Consider the following 21,622-nt stretch of genomic DNA (forward strand, 5'->3'; position numbering starts at 1 on the left):
CTAAAGTGGGCCATCGTGGATAAATTCCATGATTATTTGTATGGTGCCAGATTCACAGTGCGTACAGACAACAACCCGCTTACGTATGTGCTCTCAACCGCCAAGCTTAGTGCTGTTGGGCACAGATGGCTGTCTGCATTGTCCACCTACGACTTCGATGTCAAGTACAGACCGGGCAGACACAACATAGATGCCGACCTGTTGTCCAGGATGATGACGGATGAGAATGAAGAGGAATGGGAGATCATACCACAGACTGGTGTGAGATCCATCTGCAAGAAAGTCTGCATCCCTGGATCCTTGATCAATTCACCAAGATATGTGGATCAGTTAGGAGCCTCTCCTGACTGTGTGCCTGACATATATGCGTTCCCGATGCACTTGGAGCTGAAGTCGTTGGGCCAAATGTCAAAGCAAGACCTGATTAAAGCTCAAGAAGAGGATGCAGTCATCAGATCTGCTGTTCAAGCTGTAAAGCAAGGCAAATGGCCTGAAGGAAATGGGTCCAGCCCAGAACTGTCTCGTCTGAAGAAAGAGATGGGAAGACTGATGATGAAGGATGAGCTTCTGCATCGCTTAAGTAAGAGACCTTCTGGAGAAGAAGTCACTCAACTCGTCCTACCAAAAGAGTTCAGAGAAGTTGTGTTGAAGGCCTCACACGATGACTTGGGACACCTTGGTGTAGAGAGAACTACAGACCTGTTGAGGAGCCGATTCTTCTGGCCTAAACTGGCATGTGATGTCGAACAGTACATTAAGAACTGCGGAGAGTGTGTCACTCGAAAGACCCCTTGTACCAGAGCAGCTCCGTTACACCAGATTGTGAGCAGTGGACCGATGGATCTAGTTTGCATCGACTTCTTGTCCATGGAGCCTGATTCTTCAGGCATCAGCAACGTGTTAGTGGTGACTGATCACTTTACACGCTATGCTCAGGCTTTCCCCACCAGAAACCAGAAAGCGCAGACGGTGGCGAAGATCCTGGTGGACAAGTACTTCCTACATTATGGCCTACCAGCTCGGATTCATTCGGATCAAGGAAGAGATTTCGAGAGTCAGCTAATCAAGGAGCTCTTGAAGATGATGGGAATAAGGAAGTCACGGACCACTCCGTATCACCCTCAAGGGGACCCACAGCCCGAAAGGTTCAACCGAACTCTACTTTCCATGCTGGGAACTCTTGGCTGTGAGAAGAAACGGCAGTGGAGCAAACACGTTGGCTACCTAGTTCACGCATACAACAGTACCAAGTGCGATGCTACAGGGTACTCACCCTATTTCTTGATATTCGGAAGAGAAGCAAGACTTCCAATAGACTTGTGTTTTGGAACTTCTCCGGACGGCAAAGATGAAGCTTGCCATTCACGCTACGTAGCCAAGTTGAAAGAGGACTTACAGAGAGCTTACAAGCTTGCCTCTGCATCTGCCGACAAGACACATCAAAGGAACAAGAGGTCCTACGATAAGAGAGTCGGATTCCAGACCTTGGATATCGGCGACAGAGTGTTGCTGAGGAACTTAGGACTGAAGGGGAAACACAAGCTGGAGAGCCGGTGGAGCCCTATCCCTTACGTTGTGCTGGGAAAGATGCCCAATCTTCCTGTGTACAGAGTCAAACCTGAAGATGGAAGAGGAGGAGTAAAAACTCTTCATCGCGATCATCTCCTGCCGATTGGAGAGCTAGTGAGAATGCCGACTGTGAGTAATGAGGAAAACTCACCTGTCAAACCAAGAACACGAGCTGAAACGCAAAAGAGAACAAAGAAAGTCTTACCTGAGGCACGGGAAGCTCAGCAAGAGTTACACGAGCTGACAGATTCGTCTTCCGAAGAGGAGCACTACCTACCTCAGAAGCCGTACAGTACTTACCTGAAGGAAATCCTGCAAAGGGCGCAGGATACTGCCAGACAGTCAGACCTCGTCCAAGATGACAGTGATTCTCAACAGCCAGATGGAAATCCTGTTGAAGATGGCTTGTCAGAGGATGAGAGTTTAGAAGAGGAGAACCACAGCGTGGGCGAAGTGGATATAGCTCAAGATTCCGTTCCTGAGGAAGAAAGTGATCCTGAAGAAGAGAGTGATCCTGAGTCTAATAACCCTCACCACGACATTCAGACAGACATGTCTAATTTGACAAACAAACCTGAAAACCGCCCCAAGAGAAGCGTGAAACCAGTCATTAGGTTAACTTATGATGAGCCTGGTAAAGCAAGAGATCAGCCTATCACAATAGTTCATAGAGGTGTGATCATTACAATAGGCCAAAGTTAAGTTCAGCTAATACATACACCCTTACTACTCGTAACTTTTGAAAGGTTATGTTTATTTGGTTTGATGAGGACATCAAAGCTTTTAGAAGGGGGAGGGTGTAACCCAGCCATAAAATAAGTTATACTTTAAATAGTATTAACATCATTTAATGGATGGTTTGTTTAAAAAGTGTTAAAAGCCTTTAAAAAGGTATGTGTTTTGTTTAAAAACGTAATGTATAACTCATGACTAATTCATTAGGAGTTTTGTTTTGTTTTGTTTAAAAGCAATGTTTTCTTGTTTATTCTGACCAGCACTTATGGGGTTAACATTCCTGTGGGGAACGTAGCTAGTAGAGTGTGTTGCTGCCCGGACGGGAGAGAGTTGGGACACATGAAGAAAGAGAGGGAACGTAACGTAACGAGTGGTTTCATTCAGAGACATTCTGCATGATAATATACGTTTGCAGTGCACAGACCTGCGTGTAATTTGTGTCTTACATGAGTGTTTGCACAACAGTCAGTATAAGAGGACAAGCTGCACGTTTGGAACAACAACAAGAGGACTTTCTACACGAAATTCAGAGACTGTTGTTTTCTGTTGTGCTAAAGGCTAACGTCAATGCTAACAAGCTCACAGTGAGTCTAGAGTCAGTTCATAGCACGTGAACAGTCGTTTCTAGGCACAGTTTAACTTCCACAGTTGAACTGTTAAGGTGATAGTCTGTTGTTCTCTACTGGAGGACACAAAGAGGACAATCCAAATAGAGTTTCAGCAACCAGGGCTTCACAAATAGTTCTCTGGCAACGTGGGATGAGAAGATTGTGTCTGGACTGCACTACATGCTAGCCTGCTACTAACCTGCACCAGTGAGTGACTGTTGGAGTAACCAGGAACATTAAGGTATCATTCTTTTATTTCTGCTCACCAAGGAGTGAAGGGGCCAATGTGATTTGAGGCCACAACGCACACAAGCAACGACCAGGCCTGCAACTCAAGGGTTTTAAGTTAACTTAGAATAGTTTTGCCGGCTTTAAGGTGTGTGTGAGAGTGTGTGTGTGGGCCCACAAATTATTATAGTAGTCCTTAAGTGACTTGGTGTTGGAAAGAAGGGTTTTACATTTTGGAATAATATCTTTGAGAAGGTATATTATTTTTGGTATTTTGCATCAACAGTATATTGTGGTGATTTTATATTCCTGAAAGAAGAGGGGTATTTGTCTTTAAGGTTTTGAACCTGTATTATTGTTGAAAAGAACATTGGTATTTGTTGTTTACATTTATGTCTATTATATTTTCTATTTTGCACCAATCATTGCACAAAGAACTAAATAATTGATATTCTATTTTTCTAACTACTTGGTTGTGTGAATTCATTTCATTGTTACCTTTTAGTTAGAGGGTCCATTTGGTTACAGACCTAAGTATTTACAATTGAAGCTAAGAGAGGCTAATTTAATGTACTTTGGGTTAAAAACTGCATGAAAAGGTAAATTGATAACTGTGTGACTTTAAAAACTGCTTTTGCATGTATTATTATAAAAGAGATCCAAGATAATTAATACTGAGTTAATCAGAGTTAAGTTAAATTTATTTAAAAGAACTCAAAAGCCCTCCCCTCAACCACCTGACGATCGAGGGGACCGCTACATACCAATTACCTGAATGCCCCCACTCCCCAGTTAAAAATCACTATAACGATTGAAAGCAAAAATGAAATATTTTTTAACACTCATCTTTTAATCATTATCATTACAAACTAATAAAAGAACCCTTGTTGTAAAAAAACATATTTTATATAAAAATATTCAGCATCTACCACGCTGTAAACTGTAAAGAACATGCTTGGCTAAATACGACAAATCATGATTCTACCATGTAATGTATACAATATACACAACAACGATCTGAAGGTGCATGTAGCATGTGCGCGTGCGTGGGGACGCATGTGTGTGTGGGGGGGGGCTGTCTGTGTGATTGTGCATATTTGTCAATCACTCATGCTACTGTACGTCATTACTGTCTCTAACCTTGTTTGAGCAACAGACGGCCAGCAGTCAAACCGTCCACAGACGGATGCAGCTGCTGTGTCTGCTCTGATCAGCAGCTCCTCATCAATGGCCTCTCACACACTGAAATCTTCAGTGTTCATTTCACTTTGCGGGTGGAAATAATGGACCCATTTCAGGTTGCTTTTTACACTCTCAGGATTAAATGAACACTGTGGATTTTACAGTGCATTTAATATACATATATACAAATCTCAACAGACTTGTAGCTTTCTAAACTAACCTATTTATTTTTGTGCAAAAATGATCGAATTCATATTTGCTGGAGTCCAGTCATGTGCTACACAAACATCAATTCAATAATTCAATAACTAATATATTAGTTAAGCCAAATGTATTCATATAGCCTATAACGCATTTCATATGACAAGCGTTGTTTTTGTATTCATGTTTTTAATTGATTTGTTTATTTATGTTATTTCTTTTTTATTTAAAATAGTATTTGTACCCCTTTTTTCACCTAATTTAGTCGTTATGAGAATGAATTCCTCCCCAAACTGTTGCCACTGCTGTTGTACCCTACAGCCACTGAGGAGCCCCCACTGAGAAGACCTAGTGCCTCCGTCCTATTCCTCCCGTTCAACACCCCCCGCTGACTGGTGCCGCCCCAGCCTGTGTGTCGGAGTACGTGCAACGAAAAGATCACCCTCCCCGCCCCGGTTCTTTCCCACAAATATGAGCCAATTGTGTTCGTATAGATGTTCAGCCAAACAAACCGGATTCAACCTGACACACCTTGATCAAATGACTTCAGAGAGACAATGTGTACCAATTTGCGTGAGTTTTGGACAACATTTTAAAAGTATTGCAAAAAATCTGGCACAAATGACCGGGGCCTTTATGGGGAGTTGCGTCATGATCCAATGAAACATTTGGGGCAGAGGTTCTTCCGTGGCCTACTGGGAGTGTGCGTGCAAAGCTTCATGTCGATCGGTCTAACAGGGCCGGAATTGCTTAAGCTCTTCATAGCACACCTCGCATAGCACACCACGAGATTAGCTGCTCACTAGACTGCCCTAGCGTGTCTGATATCATGTCTAGACGGGCGGGTTCAAAATCTCCAGAGAAAAATTCCGCCGGATCCTATTGGTTCACCGATCTGTCCGTCAGCCCCCGCCCCGCTCCCCTCCTCCCCAATGTGTACCATTGAGAGCCCTGACGTCACAATATTTGGAGCGACGCCCACTGCACTCTGGTTGGTTGGGGAAATGAAACACTTCCTATGCCCAGAACATCAGCTGGTTGGTCCAGGCTTTTATTTTTTAGCAAAACAAAACAAAAAGCCTGGAGATCGAGGCTAGCTGCTCACAGACACACTGACTGACTGACTGACGGACAGACGGACCGACAGACGGACAGGAGCGAAAACGTCTCCGGCGAGACAATAAGTTAATATAAGAATGGATTACAATAAAAATTGCTTAAGCTCTTCATAGCACACCACGCATACAATACTGTTACTCATCCATTACATTACATTACATTACAGTCATTTAGCAGACGCTTTTATCCAAAGCGACTTACAATAAGTGCATTCAACATAGGTAGGGAACGGAACTACTGATCACCAGAAGTCTTAAGTGCATTTTCTGCAAAAACAAGCAACCAAGAGTATACCTAGCGCTAAGGTAAAAGTGCAATATATCAGCTACCTACTTTCTTAAACAGATGAGACAAAATAGCAAAATCAAATGAGCAAGAGCTAAGACAAATATGTGTATCGACTAAACAAGATCCAATAAAACAATACAACAATAAAACAATAGTTTGTACAACTAGTTAACAACAAGTAGGCCAGGCAAAGAGGAAGGGTAGTGTTTCCATCCATGACATGACGGACTCACTCATCACTTAACTGTCACCTAAACTGCCCTTCCTGTACTTTAGACAAATAACCTAATCAATGTGATGTATTGGTTGGGTTGATGGAAGAATTATTTATTTGTAGACAGTTGTGTTTCTACACATTGTTAGAATAAAATGAGAGTGATATGACTGAATATAATATGTAGTATGATTGTATGATTGTTTTTATGATTGTGTGTAACACTGCTTCTGGAGTTATAATTAACCATTTGAGTTAACTCCTAGTGAGCTGGCTACTGTACTGTGACCTACTTACCCATTTATTTAAATGTCACACCAGGCTTGCAGCTCTGCATGCCAACTTCCATGAAGGCTACTGGGTGTGAATTTGTTAAAGTGTGTCCTGCATGTTATCTTGCCTGAACGAACATGCACTTAAGCCAAGACCTTTTGTTTTATGAGGGGCATTCATTTCACTGGCTCCCCTCTGCTTTCATCCATTTTTAATAATAGGATGGGTGATAATATCCTTCCATTCTCCAGCACTGGCTGTCATTGTTGCTCTAAAAGCTTATTAAGCGAGAGCAATATCCTGTGGGATAGCGTAAAGTTTCTGACTAAGTGTCAGATAAGTGTTATGCTTGTTACAGGTTTGCGCATGAAGTTCAAATCGTATTAACCCTGTGTAGCTGCTCTGATACTAGCTACAAAAATCATCTCATTACAAACTACAAAAAAGATCTCTTTACTAAATACAAAACTCATCTCATTACTAACTGCAAAACTCAAAACATGAATAACAACAAAACTCAAATCACGATTATTTACTATATCATAATCATGACCATGCTACTATGCTATGCAGATGTATGTTGGTTACTTGTTCACATAATGTACTGTATGTTATTTTAATAGACATATGGCCTACTTATTGTTGATAAACTGTATACTAAGTTGCCAATTGTATGTTATTTAGCATGTTGTTAGACAGATGCTAGTTTTATGTTTACGTGGTATTACTTTAGTAGCACTTGTTTTCTTTGCACGCACTCTACTGCACTTGACAATTTGCCAATAGGGTTTGCTCTTTGTGTCGATAAGTTGCTCTGGATAAGAGCATCTTCTAAATGCCTAAATTGTAACTGTACTAAGTAGCTACAGTACACAACTATTAGTGTAAGAGCCATATTTAAAATAAATCTGTATTTGAGTATTTTGAGTATTTGTTTGACACTTCATGATTGCTATTATTTTGTGCAGGCTTGTGAGTTTGCAGTTAATTAAGTTCATGAGAATGAATAGAACAGCCAATGATTAGAAGCATTCTGTATTAATAGCAGCTGTGTCCAGCAGGTTGATCAGTTTAGAGCTGGAAGCCTAGGAGCAAACACAGTTTTTTGACCCTATTAAGAACCACCTTTTTGAACACTTTGGATATGTAATTCATGTTTTTGTTTGTTCTGTGCACTCTTTATTCACCAAAGAAGCTAAAACTCATTAAAGTGTGATTTTTTGGAGTCAAGCTTCTTGGGCTTTTACTGGAACTAAGAATTGGAACCAACAATTAGAGACTGGCGAAAGACAAGAGGAACAGAACATAATAAGTCACAGTCCTCCCCAACAGAGAGACAATTACTGAATGAGGACATTTCAGTGGGCTCTTGGCATCTCTTGAAACCTTGATGCTTTAATCACACTCATGTGAAGGGGATTTTGTCTTACTGACCTGACAAGTTGGAGTGTTAAATGTCATCTGATCCAGAGGACCTGTGACAGAACTGTGACAGTGCTGTATTCAGCGTGTGGTGTCAGACATACCCACGAAATATCCAGCTTTTCTGAAGTGTGAAAATAGACATAGGGGCCTAATCGTGTACTTTAAGCCTATTAAAGAGCTGAAGAGACTGCTACTGAACAAACAGTCCACAGCAATGACCACCATCCCAATACAGAGCCCCAACCTTTCCACAAATAAACCTTTGTTTTTTAACCAAATAATACATCTTACTCTACCTTTAACAGTATAGGAAAATTACCCCGAAGTCTCTTCTGCTACACATTATTATCAGCAAACGTTTGGCCAGTTCAACATAATATGGTAAAAAACAAAAGGCTACTATTGACGTTATTTGGTGGTTGTTTTACAAAGTTCCAGTTGACAATGAGTTAAGTAACAAGCTTGCCTCTACTATCAAATAAAACGCAAGATAACTTGACTAGCTGACTAAGTCATTTAGGCCAGCTATGTATTCGATCCTGGACTGTTCTGACACTTTCTTCTTTTTGATGTTCAGTTCTGTAATCTGGTTCTTGCTGTGCCAGGCATTAGGCATTTATTTTCTACAGGATACTGGGCTACTGCTGTGACAAAATATCGCTAGAATATGACAAAACCAAATAGTCCAGGGGCCAAGCCATATTTTGGTACCACCTAAGGTGACCGTAAAGTTTTTGTATTTTTGTCTTCCTACATGTCTCTAGTTTATATTTTGGTATGATAACCCTTCCAATCTTGTAGCTTAATGGCAAGTTATCACTACCTACCGGCTAATGTATCCGGTAGGAGACACAAAGTAGAATCTTTGTGTCTCCTACCGGAAATACACCCGGGGATCAAATTATTGCGACAAAAAACAAAATATATCCATGTATTCAAGGCTTCATGGGGTGTGCAATTGATAGAAAATAAATCCTTTTTTGGGTGAACTCCTCCTTTAAGTTTCCCAGGGGGACTCTCTACCCATTCAGCTATGACCACCCTAGACCGAAGGAGGGTCCACTTTTACAAGCTTATGGAAAGCAGTCTTTTTGCAAACACCAAACATCTGAGAAGTTATCAATTGCACACCCCATGAAGCCTTGAATACATGGATATATTTTGTTTTTTGTGGCAATAATTTGATGCCTGGGTGTATTTCCGGTAGGAGACACAAAGATTCTACTTTGTGTCTCCTACCGGATACATTAGCCGGTAGGTAGTGATAACTGCCATTAAGCTACAAGATTGGAAGGGTTATCATACCAAAATATAAACTAGAGACAAGTAGGAAGACAAAAATACAAAAACTTTACGGTCACCTTAGGTGGTACCAATTTGTGAAAATATCAGTGTTGGCCCCTGGACTAAAAGCAGAGCAGAGATGAAACAGGTGACACGTTGTGAGCTTACGCATCGGCTATTTTTACTATTAGCTATACAGCAAAGTATATAGGTGAAATGGGTGAAGTGGTCCTTTAAGTGTTTAATTCCTAATGTGAATGTTAATTAAGTGAAACATTTGGAACTACTGCTATATACTGTAGTAGGGTTTAAATAGATAATTATCACAGTCTGTCCCGGCTCGAGCAATGCTATTTCCCAGAGCTTTTATTTAGCCTTGTGTTTCTCAGTATTTTGATTGTCCGCTGTGTCCTGCCTTCATTGTTTTGGTCCACCATGAGCTTTTGTTTATATAATGTGTCCCTTAGTTTCGTGCTTTTTCTATCTGTTCCCTTGTCTATGTCATCTGTTACACCTGTGCTGAGGGTGTTCACCTGTGTCCTGTTAGTCTGTTAGCCTATAGGGCTTAACCCTATCCCCTGGTTGGTCTGTGTCTGATTATCTGTGCTTGTACTGAGAGTATCTCTGCTGGCCTATAGTGTTCCTGTATGTCAATGGAGAAGTAAAGCTTGGTTTTATCCCCTGAATATTACCTACATTTTCCTGCATTTAGAGACTTTCCATCAGTGAACGTCTATACGGAACAACTTACATTTCGCTGCTTGTACCTGTGAGTAAGTGACCATGTCTGTGTGACAAAGTGTTCCTGAGCAAGACACTTAACCCACTTAACAGCTCTCACCTGAGTTCTCATCATAACCATCTGAGCAGCCATCAGCTGGGTGAAGATGAAACTGGAATTAACAACTGTCTAGACTCCATACTGTATAATAGAAATTTAATAACATACTTTAATACTCAGTCGTTAGAAAAAAACATTTTTAGAATCTTGTTGTTGCCTGACCTGAGTTTGTTACAACAGGAAAAGCATGAGTGTCTGGTTTGGTCACAGTGCAACACAAGCTGGACCTATCCTTGAACAGCAGCCAAGCCTTATTTCTGTGATGAGAGGAGACCTCAGAGACTTCTTACTGTGCAGTGACCTTGAGAGACTCCTTCTCTGTCACTGTCCTCTCTGTCGGTCACACAACACAACACAACACAACACAACACAACACAACACAACACAACACAACACAACACAACACAACACAACACAACACAACACAACACAACACGCACACATGCACGCACGTGTGTACACACATACAGACACACACACACACACACACACACACACACACACACACACACACACACACACACACACACACACACACACACACACACACACACACACACACACACACACACACACAGAGTTGTGATGTCTCAACAGCCAGGTGTTACTTCTAATCTGGCAGAGGAAAGCTGCCAGTAAGCATTTCATCTCACAGTTAAACCAAATAACACTCTAACAAATAGGCCTTGATTTTCAGACCATTGGGTCAAGAGTTTTACACTAATACAAATACAAAACAACACAATTAACCCTTCATGTTTGCATAAGATGTTCAGGATACTAGTCTACTGTATTTCTGCGCTCAAATTAAAGATAGTGAAAGTGAGAACTATTCTCAGTTGCACATTTTAACATGTTTGGGCATGTATACTGTATACATTGGCAGAAATAGTGACAATAGCAGATCTGCAAGCTCACAATGTGACAATTATGTTGTGAACTTGTAGATCGACATGTTTTTACTTGTAAAAGTAGCAATACCACAATTTAGAAATACTCTGTTACAAGTAAAAGTCTTGCTCTCAAAGTTTGATGAGTAAAAATTGAAAAAAGTATTGGCATCAAAATATTCTCACAGAAACAATGTATACAAACAAAGGTATACACATTAGTAATGCATGAATTTGAATTACTTTATGTGCTGCTGGGTAGCTAATATAGGCTAGCCTAGAATAGATAATCATTTATCAGTTAGGCCTATGTTTTGTATTTACAAGTAAAAAAGTAACTAAAGCTGTCAAATAATGTTTGTGTTGTTAAAAGTAACTACAATACTTAGATGTTGTGGAGTATGTAAAGTATATCCTAACATGGAAATAGGCTACTCAAGTAAAGAAAAGGACCTAATAATTGTATAGGCCTATACTTCAGTAGGCCTACAGTATTTGAGTAAATGTAGGCCTACGGCTACTTAGTTACTTTATATCTTCACCATCATCACTGATTGTGTGTTAATGTAGTCTATAAAGTTAGCAGAGCGAATGGTTTCCGTTGCTGTGCTGTCTTCAGCACTCAGCGGTGTGTCAGAAAGCTGTCTTCCCCCAACTGCTGACACCCACCATCCTGTCTCCTTTGTGCTTCAGTAATCACCCGGGGTGTCGCGGTTGTCTATACACGAATCCACGGAGCGCTGCCCTGTAGGTGGCGCCGCCATTGCTGCGGTGTCAGACTCGATCAGCTGCTGCTGCGCGGTGTCAGTCAGCTGCAGTCACTGACTGCTCACGTTACTCTTTTACCTGGTTTTTACTAACTTTACAAAGATGTACAGAAAATCGGGATGAACCTGTGTAGTTTATGGCTGCTCCAACAGCCAAGCAGGTAAAGAGTAACGTGAACAGACGGACAGAACCGCAGCAGCAGCTGACTGAGTTTGACACCGCAGCAATGGCGGCGCCACCTACAGGGCAGTGCTCTGTGGATTCGTGTATACAAAACAGGCCCGGACAAGTTGCTGCTTAAAGACGCAGCGTCTTAACTTACTTTCAGATAACGGTTCTCAGCCCACCCCGCTGCGGCCAACGGAAAGTGCAGGTGTCGACATCGAACGCCTTGAAGTGGTGCTGAAAGGACAGCGCCTATGAGCAGGTTCCCAGGTCAAAATAAATGTTGACCAGAGGCTCTTTTAAAGATGTCAAATGCAGAGGTGGAAAGCTCACAATGCGTTGCGATGCGACGCATTATGAGCTTGTAGAGCTTGTAGCTTTTTTCAAAAGATGTGTAGCCTATACATTTTGAACTTGTGAAATGGAACATTCTGCACAATGAATACTTTTAATACTTTTGCACTTTTACTCAAGTAAATTTTGACAACCGGACTTTTACTTGCCCTTTTATACACTGCAGTATTGATACTTTTACTTGAGTAAAAAAAATGAGAGTACTTTCTCCACCACTGTCTGTAACTCTAGTGCCACCTCTGGTTCTGAACTCAACTCAGCTGCCCCCTCCGGCAGCTCCACACACACACACACACACACACACACACACACACACACGCATGCAGCGCCACACACACACACACACACACACACACACACACACACACACACACACACACACACACACACACACACACACACACACACACAGCACTTTCAGGACTCTCTACTTCTCATCCTTCCTCTCTGTCACTCCACCATGGCAGAGCGCACCAAGCGGACGGGCTGGGACAGGGGACAACAGCAGGACGATGATCATCATGATGACTTGCCGGTTTACCTCGCCCGACCCGGCACCGCCGACCAGGTGCCCAGGCGTAAATACGGCGGCATGTTCTCCAGCGTCGAAGGAGCCTACGAGAATAAAACCCTGGATTTCGATGCCCTGAGCGTCGGGCAGGGGAGCCGGGGTGGAGGACCGCGCACGCCGAGGAGCGCTGATGATCGCAGGGACCACCCGTCCCACGAAACGGGCAGCAGCCCCTCAAGAAGTGACACGATGAGGGGGTCCCCGAGTGCAGACATCAGCATCCACAGCCAGCAGCAAGTGATGAAAGCTTCTGGCGTTGAGATCACGACTACTGGTGGCAAAGAGGTTCTGCAGAACCTGGGTGACGAGAAGGTAAAAGCCACTAACTTAGTTTGAAATCATCATCATCATCTAGCTGGAGTTGACCAGTGGTGTAAAGTAACTAAGTACATTTACTCAAGTACTGTACTTAAGTGCAATTTTGATATTTGGTATTTGTACTTTACTTGAGTATTTCCAATTTCCATTTATTTTACTTCTACTCCATTACATCTCAGGGGCAAATATTGTACTACTACAATAATTTTAAAACTAGTTCCTAGTTACTTTGTAGATTTTTATTATTATTACAAAACATGCATTAACCACTTTCCCTATATACGTCGGCTATTTGAACATAGCAGATCTACAAGCTCACAACCTCAACCTATATGGTTGTGAGCTTGTAGATCGGCTATTTTCAAAAGATTGTTATACATTTTGAAGACTTGTAAAAATGGGACATTTTGCATAAGTAGCCTACTTTTGGTGCTTTAAGTACATTTTGAATCCCGGACCTTTTCTGGCAACAGGGTATTTCTGCATTGCAATATTGATACTTGTACTTAAGTAAAACATTTGAGTACTTTTTCCACCACTGGAGATAACTGTCTGGTGCACATGTTATGTGTCATGACCAGGTCACGACTGTCGTCTCCTGTTGCTTCATCGTGACACGATTTAACTGAGACAATATTGTCCATCATTACCCTATTATAACTCTATATGATCATTATACGCCCTCAAGTTCTGTTGGGGAAATTCAACACGAAATAGCTGTCCATATACTGTCTGTAACTGTTGGTGCTGATGCGTTTTATGTCAACATTTGCCATGATGTCGAAATAGCCTGGGCTGGTTATAATGTGCAGCATCAGAAGCATATATTGACTGAAAAGAGGATGGATTTGTGCCAAGAGCATCCGGATGCGCTGTTGAATTAAGCTTGACATACTAGATATGTTGTGAAATGCTACCAAAAATATAAAGTAGGCCTACATAATAAATACAGTAGCCTACCTATAAATGGACTAATTATTGAAGAACACAGACTGTAGAGTAGACTACTTAGATATCTGAGGTGGAAGACTCATTAACTTTGGACACTATAAACAATTCATCAACTACTAGTGGAATTAGGATATGATATTGCCTTTAATTTCTTATCAGTTAAAGTAGTTTTTAAGATGAGAAGACTAACTAGCTGGCTGTACACGTTTTATTTTATTATATTTAAAGGCAGATATAACAATAAATAAAACATTTGTCCAGACACAGTTTCTCTTTCTGTGGAAACAGTGAAAATGTGTTCATCATGTTACTAGATGTAATGGCACAATCAATTAATTGAAAGTAAAGCCATTTTAAAAATTCTGGATTTTATGTTTCACAATTATAGCACATGCACACTGTCTGTCACTTGCTCATTATAATATCTACAGTAATTTCATATAGCCTAATGTCCAATATCTTGTTTCTGTAAAGCGACTTTGAGTACCTAGAAAAGCGCTGTATAAATCGTATGCTGTATTATTATTATTATTATTATTATTATTATTATTATTATAAAATATCAGTCTAATTTAGTATGCAACATTTTAGTCAAGGACCTACAATGCCTGAAGGTCCATGACCGAAACATTGCCTATTAAATAATATCTTTATTGTGCAAGTGCAGACAGTGTGCGGGAGTCCCTCTTTCTTTGAATAATACTAATTATTAATTCAGAGTACAATATGATTCTGGATTATTATTTTAGACATAATTGGGCAGTCCCAACTCCTAACCCATGAAGCTATTATTTATTAGCTATCCAAACAATGCCTACCTTATCCAACAAAAACTGTCACAGTGGTCACAGAAGAAGAGATAGAGCTGCATTATGAATGTTAATAATACATACTTTCTAATTATAAATGCACACATATTTCTATTATGTGTATAGCTACAGGCTCTGTAGTGTTTGAATTCTTCATTCACATGACACATGTAAAAGAAAACTTAAAAAAAAAACACAACAAAACAGGAGCTTCTTTGTCTCAGTGTGGACTAGATTGGTTAATGTAAAGAGCTCAGCACCAGCTTATGTCCTTCTATTTCCATAGTTACTTTTAGAGTTCCTTTAACTACTTGGTGTTAAGTAGCCACGATATAGCATACATTCTCCCTGTTGCTGAGTTTTAAGTGGAAAACGTTCCGTAACTTATCATACCTCTTCTGAATCATAGACAGTAAAAGGTATGGACAACGTTACGCCCATAGACTCTACAGCATTCTACAGACTCTATGCACTCGGAAATGAATGCTATTGGTTGGGATATAAGTACCTAATGCAATACTATATACAACCACGTATTTTGATGCAAGTCAAGTCATTCAAGAAACATCCACGTCTAATTACATGTTGTGATTTTAGTTCGACTCAAGTCTACAGTAAGTCTCAACAGCTTTAGCCGATCCCAATCGAACACCCACCCCAGTTGGTCAACAGAAAGGCAGAACTGTGCATAAAGTAGGAGACCTTCTAATGTGTATTGTTCTTTGAATAAGCTATTGCTTTTAAGTCTTAAGCCAAGCTGAGTGAAAGCAGAGAGTCCTTATTAACCACTTAAACTGTACTTAGATTAACCAAGTCCCCCAGGGCTCTACTCCCTCCTGTTTTCACGCTACACTAAATATCTTCACCAAAAATAACCGATCTACAAACTGTCGCAACTGTCTACCAGCCAAACTACAAGGTATCATAAAGCGTCGCAACAAACTTGAAGATCAGCTATATTCACCAAATGTTCGCCTCTGAATAGGGATGCTTGGGTTAATGTTAAGGCCTCCAGGTTGCAGTGTATGGAGGATATCCAATATACAGTATCTTCCTTTGTAGTGGAGTAGGAGGTTGTGGAGATTCCCTCCTCTGTGGGGTAGATGCACCTTCTCTATTGCCACATATTTCAATGACGGAACAGAATGCCCTATATTATTGAAGCATATTATGGCCACTGGGCTTTCAGGATTTGTTGTCCTGATGTTGGATCAGTGTTCACTGATATGGGTCTTTAGGGCTCTGCTAGTTTGTCCCACATAGGCAAGACCACAAGGGCATTAGAGCATGTACTGAATATCATATTTCCCATTGCACATGTGATAGTAACCTTTATTTTGATTGTTTTTCCACTGACTGGATAATTAAAGAATTTTAGAAGTTTAGTGGTGTCCACATGAATTACATTTAAAATTACCACACCAGAATTCCTCAATGTTAATTTAACGCTGAAAATGTTGCTGTGCAGTGGGAGTTTTGTCTTAAAAGGTCCAGGTTCAAAGGGTTGTTGTGTTCCTACCAGGCCAGTGTGGATCTAATGTTGGGTTCTCTTTTTTTTAAACTTGTGGTGGCCCTTTAACCACTTGTACGCAAGCATATCCATTCTAGGTAAACATTCGGCGAAAATAGGTGAACATTCGGATGAAATAGCAGATCTACAAGCTACAGTAGCTTGTAGACCGGCTCTTTTTACCTAAGAGATTTAGTGTAGAGAGAAAAAAGATGGTGTAGACCGGAGGCGATTTTAATATAGGATAGTGAGCATAATAATGCAAATTATGTTGTTGATTTCCTTTCCCAATGGTGAATAAGTCGAGAAGAAGGGTCTTTTCTCCATCTCCACATTCTTTCTACTGGAGTTCAAGCACTGCGACTGGAAGATGTGATGGACTTTTTCCAGTGCATCATGTATCCATGTGTCAGGGTATCCTCTCTGTGTGAAATTCGTAGTCATTTCTTGACATTGTTCCTTGTAGGTGCGGTCTGTGCTACAAATCCCTTGCCCTTGTGGCCTCTATGAGGGAACAAAATTTATTAGGGCCTAAAGACACGTATCAGTGAACACTGAGCCAACATCAGGACAAAAAAAATCCCATAAGCCCACTGGCCATACAATTGAATAATATGGGACACTCCGTTGCGTCATTAAAATATCTGGGAAAAGAGAAGGTACAGAACATTTACCCCATTGAAGAGGGAACATCCACAACCTCTTACTACAAAGGGAGGTATATACGTAGGATATGTAGTGACTTCAACAAATTAGTCATATATAAGGTCAAATTAGTTAAGTGTAGTCAGACACGTGCACAATGAAACAATATGCAGAGCTCTTATACTTTTGATTTGGTGATCCATTTATTTATTACACACCTTTCAGGTTGGCATCAGCCATGATTCCTATGGATGTTTTTTCCCATTCTAAATCCCTTCAGGTAAAACAATATAAATATAGTTCACTCAACACTGAAACGCTGACATTGTCGAAAACTGTGTGGCTTTGCCAAATTTTGTGCACCATGTCCCAATTACCTATTGGGCAGGTGTATACCTATTCACCCTGTGGTGAACAACAGAATAACAGAATGACACATACACACCTAAATAACTAAGAAAAGGTTAATAATCTTATCTTTATTGAAGAGATCTTCATTATACAGCTTTATTCATCAGATGTACTGATCTAAATGTTGTCTATCAAAGCCCCCTGTTAAAGTGATTGCCCCCTTTACTTACAGTGCATTGTGAGTGCAATGCAATGCCATTATAAGTAGGAAGATTGCTTAGGACTGTTGTACACGCACATCCAAAGAGGTGCTGGGCTAGACGTATCAGTGGGAAAGAAATGTAAGAAATGTAAGTGTCTGTATGTCCGAAAGGCTTTTTAGAGCTGATGAAGATTTCTCATAGAAATTTCTCATAAAAAATGCTTTGCAGCTTGGATTCCCTATAGTGTGCACTCAGGCAGGGTCGCTTTACTTTTTACTGCTCTGAAAGAGGCTAAGCTGTCCATAAGAGGGTCTGTCTGTCTGTGTGTCTGTCTGGAGCTCCCAAATTTCTTGTGCACCAGGCTCTTGTAGATCCTCACTAATTGTTGTTCACATTATGTTCTATACACGTTTTGAAACAGCACAGCACAACACAAATGTATGCATTACTCACAAGATATTACGAATCTGTGGCTCATTAAGTCCTTCTCACTTCTTATTGCCCAGCGTGTTATTACTATTCAAATTATAGAATGCTCTCCTATGAATATATACGGTCGGCAAGTAAACATTTTTGTTATTAAATCCAGTGCTTAATGTTTTGATGGGAATTTTATGGTGTTCATTCACTGTCACTGAGCTCGAGTCATGTGACTTAGATTTTAGTGCGACTCAAATCAAAATTTTGTTGACTTTAGACTTGACTTGGAAAAACCAAGATCACTTGAGAACGTGACTTATCCTGGCATGTCTATGACTGGACATGGACTTGAATTTGGACTTGAGGTGGATGACTCAAGAGACTTGTTTTGGATGTTTATAGATACAAATGCAGACACAGTAAAATACTGGCCTATCAGGTGGATGGAAAACACAAATATGGATCTCGCATCATGCCTGTACAAGGACCCTATGTTTTTCCACAGAAGGCAGAAATGTGTAATCTGGGACTTGTAATTTGACTTGACCTGAACATGGTGATGTGGTTCTTTATTCGAGCCTTGCCCTTCATGACTTGCGACTTACTTGAAACTCAATGGTTAATACTTACAGTACAGTACTTACGATATGACATACAATATGACATACAGTACATACAGTGACTCCGTCTCAACTGCTGTCTGTCTTTTTAAGATCTCAGAGTTTGCACAAGTTCATGCTCTGGGCACCAGGAATGATGACTCATGCCATGTCAGTTATGATGACACACACCCAAGTAACTCACACTTCCACAGGCACATATTGTTGCCGTCGGGCAGAAACCTCTTATCTCCATGTTTCAACTTTTTTTTCTTTTTTCGTAAATGAATATCCTACTTTATCATACTACAGCGTTACACAAAAGTATCAAAAGAAGCAGATCTACAAGCTCAAAACGCGGCGCGAAGCGACGCGTTTTGAGCTTTTAGATCTGCTACTTTTGCTCCCTTTGAATTTGAATCCTGTAACAGACATGGACATAATGAGGTTTCCACCCGACAGAGGGGATATACTGTACACATCCACATGCACATACTGTGTACACATCCACATGCACATACTGTGTGCACTCACAAACACAGACACACACACACCAGCAAAGACACACAAAGCAGTTGTATCTTGGCGCAGAGAGGAGAAAAACCATTAGACTAAGTGAGAGTGATTACTTTGTCGTAAACACACATACACAAACACCCCCCGGCCACTGTCAACACCCCCCACCACTTTCCTTTCAGCTAGAAAGAATGACATGTTACACAGTTTCATGGAAGTAACAAACAATTCATAATTTAGTGATATGTCCCAACAACATGTCAACTTCAGTCTGAAATTATCAAACTGAACACACTACACTTGAGGAAACATGCCTGTATCTGTTTTGTGCTCTCTCTCTCTCTCTCTCTCTCTCTCTCTCTCTCTCTCTCTCTCTCTCTCTCTCTCTCTCTCTCTCTCTCTCTCTCTCTCTCTCTCTCTCTCTCTCTCAAACATGGCATGATCTGTATTCAAGTCTGCTATCATTAAAGCCAAGCTGATACAGTCTGAAACAGTGATAGCCAATGGCAGTGTAGCATCTGTCTGAGATCTCCACCTGCAGTCAATTAAATTCAGGACACAGCCTTTATTGTCATTGCTGGGACAGAACACACAATACACAATAACTGAGTGGTATATTTGGGGCATACTTTTTGACTCCATCGATTCTGTTTTCCATTTGGCTAAACGTAATGGCCTCACAATTTACCCCAGTTAATACTTGAAACCATGTTTTCCTTATAACTCAATGTCATCCAGGGTTAACAGTTTGTGAGTGGTTTTCTGTGAAGACACTAGCTAGTCCTAAGTAAGTAAGCCTTGCCGATGCCGAGCCATGTCATGTGGCCCATAGGGCCAGATCTCCTGTTTCTGTAGAGGGAGGCAGCTTGATGTCAAGTACATATGCTATATGTCGCAGCCGCAGGTGGGACTTAACTAGTCCTTAACATAAACTCATTTTGTTACCCTGTGAAAGTCACCCTTTTTCATTACCTTAACTTCAATAACATTTCACTCAAACTCCATTACATAATATAGTCCCTTGGACATGTCTAATGTGGCGTGCTGCTAGGTTCCCCCCATGTGGCCTGAGCATGAAACTGCAAAAGTGCATCTCCACAAGGGATGCTTGACTCAGCAGGAACAGACAGGGAGTGAGGCTATGAGTGTTTTTTGCTTGAATCAGGAACCATAATATGGTGTGAGGACATCAGACTGACAGCACGGACAGGGGGTAGCCTACTTATGTCATTGTTGTTTCCTTTCCCTTGGACTTGCATTGCCTTTCATGCCAAACGAATGACAAGTGCATGGGTCAGCATAGTGCCATCAGCAAAGTCTGTGTACTTTAAAGCAGTGGTTCTCAAACTTTTTTAATTTCAAGGGCCTCCATAACTGACTGTACAAATGGAGCCAACTGGACCCTTACGAGTTCATTTGGTTCCATGTGTACATGAATTAGCTAAATGCCTTGATATTTTGTGTGTGGGAATACCTATGTCAGGACAGTTTCTAGTCAAAGTTGGTATTCATACCGCACTGAAATGAACGGAATCCAATGGCTTACTCTAAAATCAAACAAACTGCAGCATGTTTTGGAAAATGGTCAGCAGTAATGTCAAATATATACTGTGAGTCATAGTCAATGGGCTAAACATGCCAGACCACTGGCATGGTCCTTGAGGCAGCCACCGGTTCTCAAAGTGGGGTCCGGGGACCCCCAAGGATTCTTTGAGGGGGTTCCAGGTGGTCCCCCAGCAAAAGGACAACAGCTTAAAACACTTAAAGCCTTATTACATTTTTTGTTCTGTGAAAATATTTTCAGAAAATGTTGACAAATGTTGACGAATCTTCTCATGTGGGGGTCCTGACACAAAATATTGTGCCTTTGGAGGTTTGTGGCCAAATACATGCTTTAAGCCCATTCAATTCAGAATGTCAGTTTTGTTACTGTCGGTCATATCTCACAGCAGTTTGTGTGTGGATTTTGTCCTAATGATGGAATGGAATAATTTGTGAGTAAAGTGGCACAGTTTACTGAGTTTAAAACTTGGACCACGTTTCATAGAAACCATGTGTGTGGTAATGAGATGATGGAGGCTGATGAGGAATGGCAGGCAGGCCCACAGGACCAGGGGAGGAACGGTCTCTTTGTCCTCTGTCTGTCAGGGTGTTGGTCCAGAGTAGGATGGGCCTTTACACACACACCACACACACACACACACACACACACACACACACACACACACACACACACACACACACACACACACACACACACACACACACACACACACACACACTGACCTAGAAGCAAGCCGTAAGTGTTCATTTGACTCTGTGTGTTTACTGTGCATGCGTATATACATGCACAAACATGCATTCTTAAACACGCAGGTTGCAAGTTTGCACAGACATACATACACATACAAGCATTCACATGTACTGCATGCAGAGACCACCCACACTCCCACATCCCACCACCAGCAAAACACGCAGACCACCAGATTTCCTGCCTGTTACTATGGCTATAATGGCCAAATAATACAGGTGCCAGAATACGTATTCGTAATCCAACAAACCTCTCAATGCTCCTTTCTGTCAAT

The sequence above is a fragment of the Gymnoscopelus microlampas genome, assembly GCF_963454915.1.
Source record: "Gymnoscopelus microlampas genome assembly, chromosome: 12".
NCBI classification, from domain to species: Eukaryota; Metazoa; Chordata; class Actinopteri; order Myctophiformes; family Myctophidae; genus Gymnoscopelus; species Gymnoscopelus microlampas.